At 42.2% G+C, this 19,615-nt stretch overlaps 1 protein-coding gene across 2 annotated transcripts in view; it reads left to right on the top strand.

The window, feature by feature from the left end:
• The first annotated feature begins 534 nt into the window (after positions 1-534).
• The window catches only part of OSBPL2 (oxysterol binding protein like 2), a 338,773-nt gene continuing 319,692 nt past the window's right edge, over positions 535-19,615 (top strand). For both annotated transcript variants that reach the window (XM_063959309.1, XM_063959310.1), the window contains exon 1: positions 535-688. The gene's annotated coding sequence lies outside the window, so the exon portion shown is untranslated. The remainder of the gene's footprint in view (positions 689-19,615) is intronic.

The raw sequence follows: 19,615 nt of genomic DNA, 5'->3' as shown, positions 1-19,615 counted from the left end.
AATAAACACGCCAGATAAAAACTGCTAAGAGCATGCATATTTTATTTTTTATTTTGAACTAAATCTTGGTGGCATGCGTACACTAAGCCACGCACACTAGACCCAATGTACGCACACGCAAACCATCTTGATGATTATCATTTTTATCAGCGCTTTTATCAGAACTGTTTGTATACCCTGCTTTTGCTATATATAATACATATTTAGCATGCATCCATATTTTACCCTCTTCCACCCTGATGATCTTTAAACAACAAATCTAAGCGTTTCCAGAACATACTTGAAAATTAGAGGTGACTCATTATATTTCCTACTGGCAAAATAATTAATAAATAATAAAAAGAAGCACTATATTGTGGTGTGCTGCTCTATAAGTACGCCACATGCTGACGTGTGTCACTCTCACTGGCTGCTCGTTATGTAATAATACGTTCAGGTTCAGCGCTTGAAAAACGGTGTGTTTGATATGTACATAAAATCCAGTGTGTGTGTCTGACATCAGCTCACATGCTCACAGTCTGGCGCTGCCCTGTACTCCCGCCTCCTTCCTGGGCTCGCCTCTCTATTGGAGCTCTGACCTGGCAGTCTTCAATCGCTGAGCGGTGATTGGTGGCTGCGGGGCTTGCTGGGCCTGGCTCGCACTTCCGCCCGGGTGTCAGTGGAGAAGCTGAGACCTAGCTAGCAGCAGGTAAATAACAGGCCGGAGGAGGGGGCTGCTCCTTGGGGCGTGCAGGGACTGAGGTCTTCGGGTGGGGGGGGAGAGGGGTCTGGTCTCCGTGGATGGCGAGGTCACGGTCACTGAGTTGTGTGATAATATTCACTGGGACATGTACCTGCTCTGCGTTACCCTACGTTACAGGCATTGATTCCTGTCCTGATTATTCTATAATGATACACACTTACTATGTCATTACAGGTCTAATAATATCCTCACACCCTGTGTTATGTAATCACACGCAGTTGATGCTTCTGATTGCATTCAAGTCCACGTTGCAATATTACAGTATAATAATCCCATGCCCTGGCTGACTACTATGCAATGTCTTCGCATCCATCGTTATATCCCTTATACGATGGATGATTGCATAATATAATATTCTACTACCATCATGCACAGTGTATAATCACTGAGTGTAATTCCCTGATGTGTACTATTATATCCCAGTACTTTAGTGTTTTCTACTGCAACACTACATTAGCCTCTGCCTGGTGGCACTATGAAACTTTACCTGTTGTCCTTACTTTCAGTGAGCGTGCTCCATCTTAATATTTTCTTATTTTGACCTCAGTATATAATGAATTGATTTAATTTAGTTAATTTTTATCATATACTATATAGTTTCTTTGTGTAGTGTAATGCCTTATATCTAATTAGATAAATATGCAATAATAATTTGCCCTCACACTTTTTAGGCTGTGTAACAATCTTATATACCCAATTATATTCCATATTGTATCTTATATAATATTTCCCCATATATTTTGTAATGTCCCTCTGAAGCAGATTGTGTTTATACATTTTATGCACATAGTCTATGCACGCTGTCCTATTATTTGTTGATACATTACAATTTCTGCTAAAGCCTTTTAATTCTATTTTTATTCCTTTTGTTTTTTTCTACATTGATTTTGTATTAAATGGTACTAGTTTAATACATATTTAATAGCACCCACAGGTGTAAATGTCTGTTCAGCAATATAATGTGCACCTCATCTGCTGGTAATTGATATTCCCACAAATCCCAGGGTAGCGCTTTGACCATGTGATTCATGCTTGTTTACCCAGTTCATGTGAAAGCTAGTTTAGTAAACCTGATAAACTGTCAGGATTTGGATAATGTTTTGAAATGCAGGATGCCTGCAGAGTCAACTGATTCTGAAGGGCTTGATGTCTTATCCTGCCGATAAGCCCTTTACATCTTGTTTGCATGTGTACTAAAACTTCTGTCCATGTCAAAACCAAATGCTGGTTATTTACTAGTTTAGGCACAAATATAGTAATCTATGACATCCACTGAACTCTTATTTTACTTTCGTGTGAGTTTTCAAGTATTTGTTGATGTGTGTGTGTGTGTGTGGCACTCCTTCCCAAATGATGACAGTCTCCCGGGTGCCTCTCCTGACCTATAGAAGGTATATATATGCTGTACGGATGGATGGCACTCCCTGTGAGTGCCATCTGTCCGTACAGTGTGTGTGTATATCACGCTGAGATATCAGATATACAATGTCCATATAATGGCACTTGTTGGAGTTCTTAGGTATATATAACAGTCATCCCATTATAATAGCAACATTTCGGGTTTATTACCTGTCGCCAGGCAGCAAGAATATAGAAAATAGACACCCCGTGAGAATGAGCGGATGCCAGTCAGCCGCGTCTGCCATATGGAGTGTACGGGGGATTTCCATCCTAGCATATCATACTATCCCTTTAATCTGGGACGCTCGTGGATTATACAGGTTCTGTGGCTGATTAAAACCAGCTGAAATGCAGGCTTGACGTTAACAGCCTCAGAACCTGTGTAATTCATTAATGTCCCTGTTTAAAGGGATAGTATGGTAAACCTGCATATAAACGGATTCACCATAATCCCCTTGTGTTGTGTATTCTGTACTGGACTTCACTAATTACCTTAGGACAGGCTGCTGTGTCCGCTAGTCTTTTTAGGCCTGCTTTTCTGTGAAATCACCAAAGTTCAGAAAAGTCTACATTCTAGAATTGACAGTGCATGAAACAGCATTGATTAGTTCTCCATTTACTGTATGTTGTGCTCAGTAAATGTTTGGCTAGGGTAAAACAGCTGATGTGGCTGTTGGTCTATTCCACACTTTCAGATAATTCTGTTTGCATGACTTTGGGGCTTATATTGTGCTTGGTATAGTATGGAAAATATGAGAAAGAGAAAATCAATTTCTAAAGTAGCACAAAGTTTTGTTTTAGAATATTTTTTATTCAATGTGTTCTATAAAATTCATGTTGATATTGCCTTTTTATGTTTGTACTCCAAGTTTCGGTATTAAAAACTTGTATAATTCTATTCATATGTCCTAGGGGTGAGGTTTAATTCTTATTTCAGTGAAATAATGTAGTTTAAACTAGCTATTGGGATGTGAATTCTTTCTTTTTGCTTTTGCTGAATAATTTATTGTGGCAGCTTTTTATGCTTCATGTAGCTAAGATGAGCGTGCTGTTTGGGTATTGTCCAAATCCAGTGGTTTCCAAACTTTGTCCTTGAGGCCCCAAATGCTGGATACACACTATGGGGTATATGCAATTGCGGTCGAATTCCCGAAATTGTTGAATTTCGGGAATTTTTCGCCCCCAAAATCCAGTGCTTTCCGTCCAACAAACGGACTTTTGTCAAATTCGACTTTTGTCAAATTCGACTTTTGTCAAATTCGACTTTTGTCAAATTCGACTTTTGTCAAATTCGACTTTTGTCAAATTCGACTTTTGTCAAATTCGACTTTTGTCAAATTCGACTTTTGTCAAATTCGACTTTTCTGCAATGATACAAGTGCTGCAATTCGACCAAAGTGTATTCAATTGAAGTTTGGAAATTCGACAACAGTGCTTTTAGACAGTAAATTCGACATTTTCAATCCGCCACACTTTAGTGGGTGAAACTAATAAAAAAATTTTAAAACCTGTTTATTTTTTTTTTATTTTTTTTTATTGATAGCATATTTATTTATATTAGAAGGGATTAGGTAATTGGTTTGTCTTTTTTGGAGGCACAAGTATTATTTATATTATTTTTTTTTAAATAATATTTTTTTTTTTTTTTTAGATGGAATGGTAAAATTCAGAAAAAAAATGGCGTGGGGTCCCCCCTCCAAAGCATAACCAGCCTTGGGCTCTTCAAGCTGGTCCTGGTTCTAAAAATGCGGGGAAAAAATTGACAGGGGATCCCCCGTATTTTTAAAACTAGCACCGGGCTCTGCGCCTGGTGCTGGTGCAAAAAATACGGGGGACAAAGAGTAGGGGTCCCCCGTATTTTTTACACCAGCATCGGGCTCCACTAGCTGGACAGATAATGCCACAGCCGGGGGTCACTTTTATACAGTACCCGCGGGTAACCCCACCGCTGACGGCAAAGTTCCCACCATTGAAAGTAATGGAGGCAGCTGTGCGATGCGCTGTCTGAGCTTAGACGCGCACAGCCAATCAGGTGAGCGCCACGGAGTAGCGCTTCCTGATTGGCTGAAGGGACCTCAGTGACAGGAGTCACGTGATGTCCCGGCATTCGGGGAAAGGGGTCTCATGTGTCAACATGGGACCCCTTTCAGTCCGGTGGTACGGGTGTTCGTGTTTTTTTTTTGCCAAGTACGAGGATTATCTCTGGACGTGGATTTATGGACACTGGCAGGTGAGTATAATTTTTTTCACTGGTACCCTCGGATCGTCGGAGACTGTGGCAGTCGGCGTGTCAACATAGGTAAGTATGTATGTGTGTCGGCAGTGTGTAATAAAGTTGTACTTGTCACGGTGTGTGTCTCCTGTTTTTATTTGGGTATTTTTTTCCCAGTAGTACTACAGGTACCAGCGGGCCCGTTTTTCTCTCGCATGCTGGTACTTGTGGTTCTCCAAGTACCAGCTTGCGGGGGAGGCTTGCTGGGACTTGTAGTACTATTGGAAAAAACAATATTCTGTCATTTTACTCAAGGCTATCAGCCTCCCATCCGCAGCCCTTGGATGGGGGGGGACAGCCTCGGGCTTCACCCCTGGCCCTTGGGTGGCTGGGGGGGGACCCCTTGATTGAAGGGGTCCCCACTCTTCCAGGGTACCCCGGCCAGGGGTGACTAGTTGGATATTTAATGCCACGGCTGCAGGGCACTGTATAAAAGTGACCCCCGGCTGTGGCATAATCTGTCCAGCTAGTGGAGCCCAATGCTGGTGTAAAAAATACGGGGGACCCCTACTCTTTTTGTCCCCCGTATTTTTTGCACCAGGCACAGAGCCCGGTGCTGGTTTTAAAAATACGGGGGATCCCCTGTCAATTTCCCCCCCGCATTTTTAGAACCAGGACCAGCTCGAAGAGCTTTGCTTTGGTTATGCTTTGGAGGGGGGACCTCACGCCATTTTTTTCCGGGTTTTCCCCCGTTTTTTTTAAATCGCGGCAAAATCTGGCAAATCGTCCGTTTTTCGCCCGCGGGACTGTCGAATCCGTTTTTCATTGAATATGGTGAATTCTGGAAGCCACCTGCCGGAATTCACATGTCGAATTAAAAAACGGCGATAATTTGCCGCGATTCGCCGCTAATTGCATATACCCCTATAAGATTATCTGTCCAATCTTTCTGGTAATGTACGTTATGGGAACAAATGCTCCCAAATGCTAGAAAATGGGCAAAAGTGGTTGTTCCGATTAAATTGGGTAAATCAGAAGGATTTGGCCAATTTGTCTGAACGGCCATTTATTTCTGTTTTCCAGTGTTTGGGAGCAAATGGTGAATTGTCATTTGCTTCCATACATTACCAGATTAGACAGAATTAATTGTTTTTGTGCCTCCTGCTGGGCATCTTTAGCAATGAGCGTTTATCGGAGTTATTCACTTGTTGCTTCAATCAGACGCCCATTGCCAGTTAAGGCGCCTGTCAGCTCCTGATCTGTCCATGCAAAGTGACTAAATCTGTCTAACAGTCCAGGTTTTCGGCACAGGTGATTTAGCCAGTTTGATTATACCATCTGTGCACAAACAAGCATGGATATCCGTAAAACCAGGATTTATAGGGTGTCTAGAGGACCGAGTTTGGGAATCCCTGCCCTATACTGTAAAAGCTATTGACTCTAAACTGGTTTCTAAAAATAAGGGCTTGTCCACAACCCCCCCCTCCCGGCCCTTAATATTTAATATGTTGATAGTCATGTCAGAAGCACACTATAGGGGGGAAAAGTAAATATTAAGTTTTCCTCCAGTGCCTTCTATAAACTGCATGCTGTATTTACAGTTTTATATGCCTTCTATTTTGTGTTAATCAGTACAATAGTTTTTATTGGTTAAAGGGCACTGTATGGAGAATAGAAAAAAAGCAATTTTCTAATCCTTACAAGTGACTGAGCCCTAAGATCAACAGCGTCTGTGCGGAATGCCGGCTGCACTTGGACATTTTTTTAAAGGGGCAATCAATTACCAGGCATGGTTTTGCCTTGTAAGTGATAGACTGTTTGGCAGAGTTCGTCCGTCATCCCGCACAGCCGCCGTACTCGGGCGTAATTACATTCCGCCGAAATTGTCTGTAAGTTTAATGGATGGTTTTACATTTGTCGGTGTATCCGTTTAGATTAGAGGCATTACTGACTGGGACAGTGTGTTAGGGGATATTTGCAATTCCTTATCCAGAATAGCTGTGGAGATATTTAATCTTCCATTATTTGGCTATCTTCGTTGATGATAAATAGGATTTGCAAGAATAACTGAACAGTCTGAAAAAACACCCAACCCAAAATCTAAATGCCATCCAGAGCCCCTCATCCGTCTTCATGCACTTTTCAATGACACCTCCTGAAGACTCCCACCCACTACGTTTTCTCCACCCTCAAACAGAAATTGCATGCACTATGTAAAAAGTTAGAGGCTCGTCCAGCAAAAATGCTTGCCTGCATTTGCACCATGTTCTTCTTTTAAAATGTATAATAAACTACCTAATATTAGGTTGAGCTGATTATAACTTCTGCACTAATTATATAATTTACATAAATTAGAATTTTTCCCATTTGTACTTGCATTTTGGATTGAAAAGAAGTTATGTAATTGAATTACACTATCACTAGAAGCCCTATCTGTCCTGAGAACAAGTCATTGATCAACTAAAATTGAACAAAGTTAAGGGTCCCATACACGGGTTCACTACGGCTGGCCGGCGGTCGGGCTCCCGGCGACCAGCATCCCGGCGCCGGGAGCCCGACCGCCGGCTTACCGACAGCTTGGCGAGCGCAAATGAGCCCCTTGCGCGCTCGCTGCGCTCGCCACGCTACGGGCACGGTGGCGCGCTACGCGTGCCACACTATTTTATTCTCCCTCTATGGGGGTCGTGGACCCCCACGAGGGAAAATAAGTGTCGGTATGCCGGCTGTCGGGCTCCCGGCGCCGGTATACTGAACGCCGGGAGCCCGACCGCCGGCAAACAGAAGACCACCCCCATACACTTGTCCGATAATGCCCGATTTCAGCCCAATTCGGGCATTCGGCCCGATATATTGGGTGAAATCGGGCATTTTCTGTGTGCTTTTCCCCCGATCCGATGCGCGTTTCCGTGTACATCGGATCGGATCCCCCTAGATCCGACATATCACGAGTGCTGCACTCGTAATATGTCGGATCCCGCAGTAAATGGATGGGAAAGTAAAAGATACATCGTATGCAAAAAAAAACTGCATACGATATATCTAATACTATCCTGCCAACGGGGAGGCTGCCGGGAGGTTGGAGGAAATCTTATACGACCTGATGGTCCGTCATGTCGTATAAGTGTATGGGGCCCTTTAGTCTGCTGAAGAAGACAAACTCCCAAACCTAAAAACAGGTTGTGTTTGAAGTCGGTAATTTAGTATGTGGTTTTATGAAAGAAGGTTTTAAACGTTCTTAAAGGGTTATTATTGGCAAACAATTGTATCGAACGTAAATTTCGATTTAGAACAGGACCTTCATAATTATATACATATTAGTCATTCTGTAATATATTGCATGTTTTCCTGCATTTAGTGTTGTAGCTATGTATTGTTGCCTCTCTAGTTCAGTCTCCATATCTTTGTACATTTTACTGTGCTACAAACATTAGATACTAATATAACTAACTGAGGGATGGCGTTGTCAAAGGTATCCGGATGATAGTTCAATGTATAGGTCAACAGATGAATTGTCGACATGAAAATGGTGTTGACACATGTTTTTCAGCATCTGTATCCACGTGAACATTTCTTGGGCATAGTAACCTGTGGCAAGTGGAGCGAGCCACCAAGACTGGAGCATAGCTTACATATAAATTTTTACTGATGGTGGTCAGATAACAGGAAAAATCCTAGGTTTGGAAACCCATGTGTCGATCATTTGTGAGGGGATCTTTTGTACTGTATATCAGTGGGGAATTTCCCATTAGGCACGTGCCTAGGGGTGGCACTTGGAAGCTTGTTTCAGTAATGTTAGTCCAAAATGTACCAGTAACTACAAAATATTTAACTTTATTATACCATACACCACCTTGAGTGGAGTGTAATTGGGTAGGACATGCACAGACTGCCACTGTAAGCTGTTCTACTTAGTAAATGTGTATACATAATTAAAATAAAATGAAATGTTATAGTTCGTAGCTTGATGATGATTATTATTCATAATGGGGGTTATCCAATTACTCACGGTAAATTACTGTGTCTAATTACTCACGGTCAGTGACCGTGAGTAATTCTATCACTGGGGGCTATCCTGTTAGCCCCGATGCAGCATGCTCCTCCACCCAATGTAGGCACTTATCACGGATTATGCTTCGCCGAAGCATAATCCGTGACAATCAGGCTGCCGATGCCGCTCCCGATCCCATATGTTTTTTTGCGTGATAGCGGGTCCGTATTCGGGTAATTGAAACTGACCCTAATTGAATACCTCGACTGACCATCCTTAAAAAATTGCGATATCTGGACGTTTTGATCCTAATTGGATACCCCCCCCCCCCCAATGAGGGCTTAGAACCAAACTAAAAATAATAAAATTGGGCAGAGGGGGGTGGTCATTACTGTTGTGCCTAGGTGTGCCCTGACTCCTAAATCCACCCCTGTGTTTCGACCTTAAGCACTGTTGACCGTTCATGTGTCGACCTATTCACTGTCGTCCAATGCATTGTCTATCTAGTAATCCAGACCCGCTGTCTAAAGCCCAAGTGGCTGGAGTCCAGCTTTGAATGTGAATGAAGCCAGACATTACTCAAAAAAGGGATAACAAAACCCAAGAGAAAAACCTTAAGGTACATTTTAAATGCTGTAAATAAAATTGAAAAGCAGTATGATCATGTCTCTAATGCTTACTATTCAGTGTCCATAAGGTTCATTTGCATACTCTGTTTTGTGAGGAAACATTTGCATTAGACCTCAGTAAACCTTCACCTTGTATCTGTCTAGTGCAATTTTCACAATGGAAGCAAATGTCTGGTTACTATTATTTATTGCAGAGTTTATGCTGTGCTCTTAACTCGCATGTAGGCTATGTGCAGAGTATTGGGAACATACTTCCTATCATGTAGGTCTGCACTTTGTGCTGTATATGTCCGCATTCTCTACACACCTCTTTATGTCAGCCAAGGAACTTGGAATAATTTGGCAGGGAAAAACCTGCTGTATCCCAAAAAAATATTGTTTACCTCGGAACATTCCGCAGTGACTGAGTCTTGTGGATATGATGTGACTTCAGATTGGCTGTTTTGTTGTTTTTACAACTTTGGTTTTCAGATGTAGTCCGATCTCTTTCTTTTTATGCATCTTTTAACACATTTCACTGCTCGTATGTGCTGTTAAAGTAACCCAATAATCCTTTTTTTTCCTGTTTTTCTTTTTTATAATTAATGGGCAATATATATAGCAATTCAGTTGTTGCTGCCATCAAACGCGAATTCCGCAGATGGCCACATTTCTGCTTGCAGCCTTCTGAGGCGGTGACCAGAAATGTGTGAGAAGTCTGTGGGCTAAAACATTGTTTTTGGTGCTCAAAGTGCAATAATTAATGGGCACCCAAAACGATTAAATTGCTCCATCAGGTGCACATTAATTTTTGCCCAGAAAAATTGAATCCCCCCACCATCAGACCTAATATCTACAGTGCATCCAGAAAGTATTCACAGTGCTTCTTCACTTTTTCTACATTTTGTTATGTTACCGCCTTATTTCATACTGGAATAAATTAATTTTCCCCCCTCAAAATTTACAAAAAATACCCCATAATGATAACTTTTTTTTTTTTTTTAGATTTTTGCAAATGTATTAAAAATAAAAAATTAGGAAATCACATGTACATAAGTATTCACAGCCTTTCCCATGAAGCTCAAAATTGAGCACAGGTGCATCCTGTTCCCACTGATCATCTTTTAATTGAGGGTACCCCTATTTCTTTGGGTTCCACAATGGGGCTAAGGGAGCACTTTTAATGCTCTCTCCTCTGTTTTCTGGCGTTTAAAAATTGTCAGCAGTGTTGTGAATGAATGTGGCAGGGCTTAATGATGTCATAATATCTTGCCCACTTTCTGGTTCGAGTGACAGCAACTATAAGGGGGAGGACTTTTAGGTAAGCTTCCTCGCATTTGAACCACTAGCAGTGGAGATAATGATCATAGAGTTACTCAATTCAGCGTGCTGTTATGTCGGAGAATGGCAGTTCTCGCGCCTTAAACATGGTGTTTAGTTGCGAGAACTGGCATTCACCGACTTAAGTACCTGGCATGATGCTGTTTCTGCCGCGCTAAGGACAGAAAACAGTATTGCGCTTGTAGTTTTGTCGGATTTCTGCTTGCACCCCAGGAGGGGTGCGAGATGAAATCCTATAGTCGGGCATAACATCACGCTGAATTGAATATCCCCGGGCACTTCTTCCCAGCGCTATTCAGTTTGCGCTGAATTGAATCGAGCCCATTGTGTATGGACCTACATAAAAAGTTGGTTTAAAATAGCTATTTATCAGGACAGACCGATTTTGAGTTCAATGCAGAGTACACCTGATACTGTATGCTGTAATCTTAATGCTAATTAGGCCGGTAGTGAGTTTTCTTTTAATATGTTATATATGCTTTTTTGGTTTTGAGAGTACACTTACCTAGGAGGATTGTTCTGTACTGTATCAAAGTGGGTCATGGGTTCAATTCCCACCTTGGCCCTAACTGTGCAGAGTTTGTATATTCTCCCTGTGCTTGCGTAGGTTTCCTCCGGGTACTCCGGTTTCTTCCCACAATCCAAAAATATACTGGCAGGTTAATTGTCTCCCAGCAAAAATTAACCCTAGCGTGAATGTGTGGTGTACATATGGTTGGGAATAAAGAGTGTAAGCTCCACTGGGGCAGGGACTGATGTGAATGGCAAAATATTCTCTGTAAAGTTCTGCGGAATATGTGTGCGCTATATAAATAACTGGTAATTTATAAATAAATAAGTGTACTTGTTGCCTACACTGAATTAAGGTGGTAACATTTTAGGATGAACAAATATTTACCCAAGGCAAAAATATCATCATAAAGAAGACATTGTCGAGGCATCCATTTGTAGGATGAATTAATGAGAAATGCATTCTATCAGTTTACTGAGATTCACTTCAGCAAGGCACTTTGTGATCTGGTGTGTGCAAAATCAGGGCTGAAAAAGACCATTTGCAGATGCATTTATGTTAAATACTGTTTAAAATAGTTTTTGTGCCTGAAATCTATGTTTTTCCTCCGAGGTTTACTTTCCACATAACCTGTGGTAATAATTACAGAGATATGTTGACAACCCTGCTTGGTGCATATGAGTATGTGGTTGCAATGTGTTTACTCAGTTAATATCACAGTCCACTTACTGTACAGTTGCAAGAAAAAGTATGTGAACCCTTTGGAATTTCCTGGAATTGTGCATAAATTGCTCATAAATGTGTTCTGATCTTCAAAGTCACAACAATAGACAGTCTGCTGAAACTAATACCTCACAAACAATTATATGTTTTTATTGAACACACCATGTAAACATTCACAGTGCAGGGTGGAAAAAGTATGTGAACCCTTGGATTTAATAACTGGTTGACCCTCCTTTGGCAGCAATAACCTCAACCAAGCGTTTCTCATAGTTGCATAGCAGACCTGCACAAAGGTCAGGGGGAATTTTGGACCATTCCTCTTTACAAAACTGTTTCAGTTCAGCAATATTCTTGGGTTATCTGGTGTGAATCGCTCTCTTGAGGTCATGCCACAGCATCTCAATCGTGTTGAGGTCAGGACTCTGACTGGGCCATTCCAGAAGGCCATTCTGTTGATCTACTTCTGTGCTTTGGGTCGTTGTCCTATTGCATCACCCGTCTTCTGTTGAGCTTCAGTTGGTGGACAGATGGCCTCAAGTTCTCCTGCAAAATGTCTTGATAAACTTGGGAATTCATTTTTCCGTCTCATGGCAATCTGTCCAGGCCTTGAGGCAGCAAAGCAGCCCCAAACCATGATGCCCCCTCCACCATACTTCACAGTTGGGATGAGGTTTTGATGTTGGTGTGCTGTGCCTTTTTTTTTCTCCACACATAGTGTTGTGCGTTCCTTCCAAACAACTCAACTTTGGTTTCATCTGTCCACAGAATATTTTGCCAGTAGTGCTGTGGAACATTCAGTTGCTCTTTTGCAAACTTCAGACATGCAGCAATGTTTTTTTTTCAGGCAGCAGTGGCTTCCTCCGTGGTAGCCTCCCATAAACTCCATTCTTGTTCAGTGTTTTTTTACGTATGGTAAATTTGTCAACAGAGATGTTAGCATGTGCCAGAGATTTCTGTAAGTCTTTATCTGACACTCTAGGATTCTTCTTCACCTCATTCAGCATTCTGCGCTGTGCTGTTGCTGTCATCGTTACAGGACGCCCACTGCTAGGGAGAGTAGCAACCGTGCTGAACTTTCTCCATTTATAGACAATTTGTCTTACCGTGTACTGATGAACATCAAGGCTTTTAGAGATACTTTTGTAACCCTTTCCAGCTTTATGCAAGTCAACAATTATTATCATAGGTCTTCTGAGAGCTCTTTTCTGCGAGACATGGTTCACATCGGGCAATAATTCTTCAGAATTGCAAACTGGTGTGTGTGTTTTTTTTTTTTTTTTTATAGGGATGGGCAGCTTTAACCAACGCCTCCAATCTTGTCTCATTGATTAGACTCCAGGTTGGCTGACTCCTGACTCAAATTAGCTCTTGGAGAAGTCATTAGCCTAAGGGTTCACATACTTTGTCCATTTTGCATTGTGAATGTTAACATGGTGTGTTCAATAAAAACATGAGAACATATAATTGTTTGTGTGGTATTAGTTTCAGCAGACTGTCTATTGTTGTGACTTTGAAGAAGATCAGAACACATTTTATGACCAATTTATGCACAAATCCAGGAAATTCCAAATGGTTCACATACTTTTTCTTGCAACTGTATATCCGAAGTACAGAAATAACTGGCGTTGCTGACAATTAAAACTATACTACCCTGTGACTCGAAACTAGCTAGAAAATGTCTCTCACACACATCTAGCTAGTAGATTGCTAGAATTGTGCTTCAGAGACATCCGCAAATGAATTTATAGCCAGCATAGTCACTTTTTAAATAAGCAAAATGATTTGAATGTCTTTTCCACCCTGATTTAAAAGCCATGAACTACTCACGGGCAATACATAATGAAATAATAGTACTCAGTCCTGGCTGCACCGCTGCTTGTTCAAACTACTTATATCATCCAGGCAACATGTCTTCTTTGTCCTTGCAGTGTAGCAGTAAGCAGCGCGAAGGTCATGTAAACAATGGTTTACCATGCCGTCCTCTATACACAAAGTGTACTGTTCCTCAGGTTGCTCATAGAGAGGCACGCATATCAAAGTTTGCCTCGCTGTTTTACCTTCCACAGAGCAAGCGTTATTGGAAAAACAGGATGCCAAAGGCACTGGCATTTGTATAGCTGGTAGGGAAGCTAAGTGTAAGTACTATTATTTTACCATGGGCTGTCCATAAGCAGTATATATAGTGTTCCCCCTAGGATGGGGCAGGGCGCTGGAGTTCGGGTGCACACTGGCGCGCGCCCCCAAAACGGGGGCGCAGCTATGCAAATTAGGGGGCGTGGCCACATCCCGTCATTTTAGTGGGCGGTGCGGCCCACTGACGCTACTATAGAGGGTGTCTGTGGCCGTCGACGTCACTTTTGTGGGCGTGCTCAGCACCTCTGTCGGTGCTGGGCTTCCCCCAGCTCTCTCGCAATGCGTGAATGGATGCCGCGCGCATGCACGGCATCTTTACACGCTGGGAGGGCAGGAAGCGGGCGGCTGTTCTAGCAGGGCGCCGCAAAAGGGGCAGGACGGGTTTTGCCTTCTAAAAAACGGGCAGGGCGCGGCGCCCTGCTAAAACAGCCTAGAGTGAACACTAGTATATACAGTAGGTGATTCTTACATTTTGTGTTGAGAACCCTTTTTACGCAATAAATAAGAATAATCTCAGATCTCAGCTATACTGCTAATAGTAGGGCATTTAAAGTCATACAATCAATCAATCAATCAATCAATCAATCAATCAATCCCAGGTTCCCTAGTACTCTTTCATATTTATTATCTGCATTTGGATGCTAGCTACTATATTTGTTCATTTTTTTTTTTAATTTTTTTTTGTAGTTTTAATTTTCTAGCTCAATATATAGTGTCCCTTTTCACATATATGCACTGGTACCTAAGGATGAAAGGCATGTCTCTAAAACCTACTTTCCATGAAATGTTTTGATATTATGGCATATACAGTATATTGTTGTTGTCCTGGCAGGCTGACTGAATTAAGTCTGTATCTCCTGCTCTTTTATTTGAGGCAGATCGCTCAGTATGCATGATGAAGAGACCGGCAAAGCTTTATAACCACTAATTCAATTTTTAAATCTCGTTAAACTAATATGCAGTCTTAAATAAGAGCTGTATTGATTTGATGGTTTAATTCTACACTTGCTTTCTGCTCGTGCTGCAGGGCGGGATTGATTTAGGAGGGGGTTTGGAAATAAGCTTGCTCCCCCTGGTTATGACTGCAGTCCTTCTCAACTTTGGTCACCGTTAGATTTTTAAAGGTATCTCTTTCTGTGGTTTGCAATTAATGTGCCTTTATTTGCTTAAGATGTACTTTGTGCAGCCGAGAGTTTCTTCTGTGAAACTTTATAACCAGGGTTGTAAATGTCACAATATACAAATGAAGCAACTTTTCTAGACCTGTGGCTTGCGGACCTGCAGCTTGAACTTCAAATCCCATGATGCCCTGCTGGATGTGGTTTAATGAGGACAGTAGTTAAGCTAGGTACACACTATCCAGTTAATAAACCCTCCAAACACTCCTGCAGTAGGGGCGGTGCTGCACATGCTATATTGTTCCCGCTCTCCTTATCCTCTTGTAGAGATCATAAGAAAGTACACACTGAGCAATAGGTTGCTCAGTGTGGGTGTGCACCAGATAGGAGCGTTTATTGGATTAGCATACAGCATCGGGTAGTGTGTACCCAGCTTGATAATAAATGGAAGCAAATGCTATTTATTTATTTACCACAAAATCTTGTTACAGTATGTATAGCATTCTGCATTCAGTTGTGTTATAATTGGGGTAGTTTTTAATCTTAAAATATAATGAACTTGTCATCTATTACAGTAGTTAAGTTACATATGGAACAAATTAATGGGATGCCGTCAGGATCCCGATGGTCAAAATTCTGAGGCAAGTACAGGAGTTAGGGTTAGGCTATGGAGGGGGGGGGTTAAGGTTAGGCTGCGGGATAAGATGGTTAGGGTGAGGCTGTTGGAGGAGTGGGTTAGGTTTATAGGCCCTACATACTAGGTGATTTGGACGATGATCGATATGAATGTTGAATGATATCGTCCAAATAGGCTTCCTATGTTTAACGATGAAAAAACAACAATGAATGTCAGTGGGGACGCGCATCGTTCATCGTCTGTGCCTCCACACTAGACCATATGAACGATAAATCGTTCATTTCTAAACGATATTGTTCATATCGTTCTTAAATATTGCCCAGTGGGTAGGGCCTATTAGGATTAGAGGTAGGGTATAAAATTACTTACATGATCTGTTTGGATTCTGGACATTGGGATCCTGCTGTCGGTCTTCTGGATCCTGACTGCTGGTATTTTGTAACCAACTCAAATAAATATGTGCAAGGGATTTTCATACATCAGTGACTTACTCATCCTCATGTAAACACAACAGAGACTGCTGTAAATGTAGGGATCATCAATTCCTTTAGTAAATGTATTTTCTTCAATAGACATGGAAGGTTAACGGTCTATTCTTAATACCAATATCAGTGTGTGTGTGTGTGTACATTATTAGCTATCCAGCTGTATCACTATGCAGGGAACCAAGGGCAGCATGACCATACTTAACCTGACTGTGTTAAGATTTCTGATTTCTCTGGCTGGGTCCACAGGATAACATTGGGATATGGTTGAGCGACAGCGGAAATGGCACCAACACGGTCACAAGCTTTCTGGCCTCCCAGGATGCATCGGGGCTTCCCCATATAATCCTGCCCACTGACTCAGTCAGATCAGTTTTTTGCTTGGTGCGGCAGGAAGCCGCATGGTCACAGGGCTGCTGTAGATAAAGCAGCCTGAAGCTTTTATTATTTTATTTTCTATAGACTCACTCTTAAACGCATACTGGAAAGAGTCGCTCCAACAACTCCCCACCGGGTCGCAACAACGCTTACCTTCGCGGTACAGTGCTGTCTCGACGGGCGTCTGTGTCGGATGTTCTAGCAGGTCCAGCAGACGTAACCAGGCTGTGGCCGAAGCATGGGAGGAAGGCGAGTCTATGGATTTCCTCTTATTAGGGGGGTCCGGACACAGCTACACTGTATTGGTGGAGACTACAAACAGTGTGTTTATGCGCCGAACATCTCGAGTGCGACAGCGCTACACTCCAGGGATCATAGGCGCCAGGACTAGGTAGAGGCCACGATCCTTAGAGTTTAAGTCAACAGGGGGATTCAGACGCTCTCCTGGCCGCCCCTCCTCCGAGTTCATGACCAGTTTCCGCGCGTCTCCCAACCATGAACTGAATGACCTCACTTCCGTCTCAAACGCTACCACGAGGGTACTCGGTCGCAGCTTAGACGCTGCGGTTGTGTACACTAGAGATCCCGCCTAGACCGAGTCGCAGGCCCCTTAGCGTTTGCATACACGTGGAAGTCGCTGAGCGTCCGTGTCCGTCAGTGAGCGACTGTGTCCGTTATCAGTTATCAGGAGCGGTGTTGTACATCAGTAGCATCTGAATCCACTCAGCGTCTTACGAGCGCATTTGCTTGGATATGGAAGTGTGGTGAGTCTCCCTGTATCCCGCTCTACAGAGGAAGGGTATACAGTACTAAAAATTCTCTCTACTTGTTAGTATGAATTGTTAATTTTTAGTACATATTGCATATGAGATCTGTATATCACTGTGTTTTCTGCATGTTATGTTGAAAAAGAACCAGTTGAAACAAGTACAATTTTCCTATTTATAAGTTACGGGGGTTGTATTCTCATATGACAATGTCTAGTGCTTTAACATGTGACTGACTGCTAGTATGTGTGCTGACTTTTCTATGTAACGTCAGTCCTGTTCTGACCCTCAATTCAGGTGCACTGTGGTCAGATTGATCTCACTTCTATATACTCATAGGTGATTTTCAGTCACAATTTGTGTAGTCATTAACAGATTTTCTCTTACGTCCTAGAGGATGCTGTGGACTCCGTAAGGATCATGGGGATAGACGGGCTTTAGGTATGGGTGTGCACTGGCTCCTCCCTCTCTGCCCCTCCTCCAGACCTCAGTTTACTACTGTGCCCAGAGGAGACTGGGTGCATTACAGGGAGCTCTCCTGAGTTTCCTGTCAGAAAGTATATTTGTTAGGTTTTTTATTTTCAGGGAGCCTGCTGGCAACAGACTCCCTGCATCGAGGGACTGAGGAGAGAGAAGCAGACCTACCTCTGTGAGTTTCAAACCTCTGCTTTTTAGGCTACTGGACACCATTAGCTCCAGAGGGATCGGTACGCAGGTCTCACCCTCGCCGTCCGTCCCAGAGCCGCGCCGCCGTCCTCACAGAGCCGGAAGGTAGAAGCCGGGTGAGTATGAGAAGAAAAGAAGACTTCAGAGGCGGCAGAAGACTTCATGATCTTCACTGAGGTAACGCACAGCGGTGAAGCTGTGCGCCATTACTCCCATACACCTCACACACGGCAGTCACTGTAAGGGCGCAGGGGGGGTGCCCTGGGCAGCATATAAACCTCTCTCTGGCAAATATATATATATATATATATATATATATATATATATACACACACACACACACACACACACACACACACACACACACACACACACACACACACACCTGGGCACTGTATATATAAAGAGCCCCCGCCATTTTTTAGTATATTAGAGCGGGACAGAAGCCTGCCACCGAGGGGGCGTGGCTTCTCCCTCAGCACTCACCAGCGCCATTTTCTCCACAGCACAGCGCTGAGAGGAAGCTCCCCGGACTCTCCCCTGCTTATTCCACTGTGAAAGAGGGTTTTGAAGAAGGTGGGGGGGCATATATATATATATATATATATATATATATATATATATATATATATATATATATATATATATATATTTATTACACACACACACACACACACACACACACACACACACACACACACACACACACACACACACACACACACACACACACACACACACACACACACACACACATATATATATATATATATATATATATATATATACACATGTTGAGTATCCCATATCCAAATATTCCAAAATACGACTTATTTGAGTGAGATGATAGTGAAACCTTTGTTTTTTGATGACTCAGTGTACACAAACTTTGTTTAATACACAGTTATTAAAAATATTGTATTAAATGACCTTCAGGCTGTGTGTATAAGGTGTATATGAAACATAAATGAATTGTGTGAATGTACACACACTTTGTTTAATGTACAAAGTTATAAAAAATATTGGCTAAAATGACCTTCAGGCTGTGTGTACAAGGTGTATATGAAACATAAATGCATTCTGTGCTAAGACTTCGGTCCCATCACCATGATATCTCATTATGGCATGCAAGTATTCCAAAATACGGAAAAATCCCATATCCAAAATACCTCTGGTCCTAAGCATTTTGGATAAGGGATACTCAACCTGTGTATGTGTGTATGTATGTGTGTGTGTATATATGTATGTGTGTATATGTATGTATATATATATATATATATATATATATATATATATATATATATATATATATATATACATATATATATATTGTAAAAACAGCGCTACTGGGTAAACGTATATTTATATAGTGTTTTTTCCTGGGTCATATAGTGCTGGGTGTGTGCTGGCATACTCTCTCTCTGTCTCTCCAAAGGGCCTTGTGGGGGAACTGTCTTCAGATAAGAGGATTCCCTGAGTGTGTGGTGTGTCGGTACGTGTGTGTCGACATGTCTGAGGTAGAAGGCTTTCAGTGGGAGGAGGAGGAGAAAATGAATGTGGTGTCTCCGTCAACAACGCCGACACCTGACTGAATGGATATGTGGAATGTTTTTAAGTGCTAATGTAAATTTATTGCACAAAAGATTAGACAAAGCTGAAGCTAGGGAACAGCCAGGGAGTCAACCCATGTCTGTCCCTATGTCGCAGGGACCTTCGGGGTCTCAAAAGCGCCCACTAACCCAAATAGTAGACACAGATACCGACATGGATTCTGACTCCAGTGTCGACTACGATGATGCAAAGTTACAGCCAAAATTGGCTAAATGTATTCGATATATGATTATTGCAATAAAAGATGTTTTGCATATCACAGAGGAACCCCCTGTCCCTGACACGAGGGTACAC

Source organism: Pseudophryne corroboree, chromosome 3 (genome assembly GCF_028390025.1).
Source record: "Pseudophryne corroboree isolate aPseCor3 chromosome 3, aPseCor3.hap2, whole genome shotgun sequence".
Lineage (NCBI taxonomy): Eukaryota > Metazoa > Chordata > Amphibia > Anura > Myobatrachidae > Pseudophryne > Pseudophryne corroboree.
Note: the sequence above shows the minus strand (reverse complement) of the source record. Positions and strands in the feature narration are given on the sequence as shown.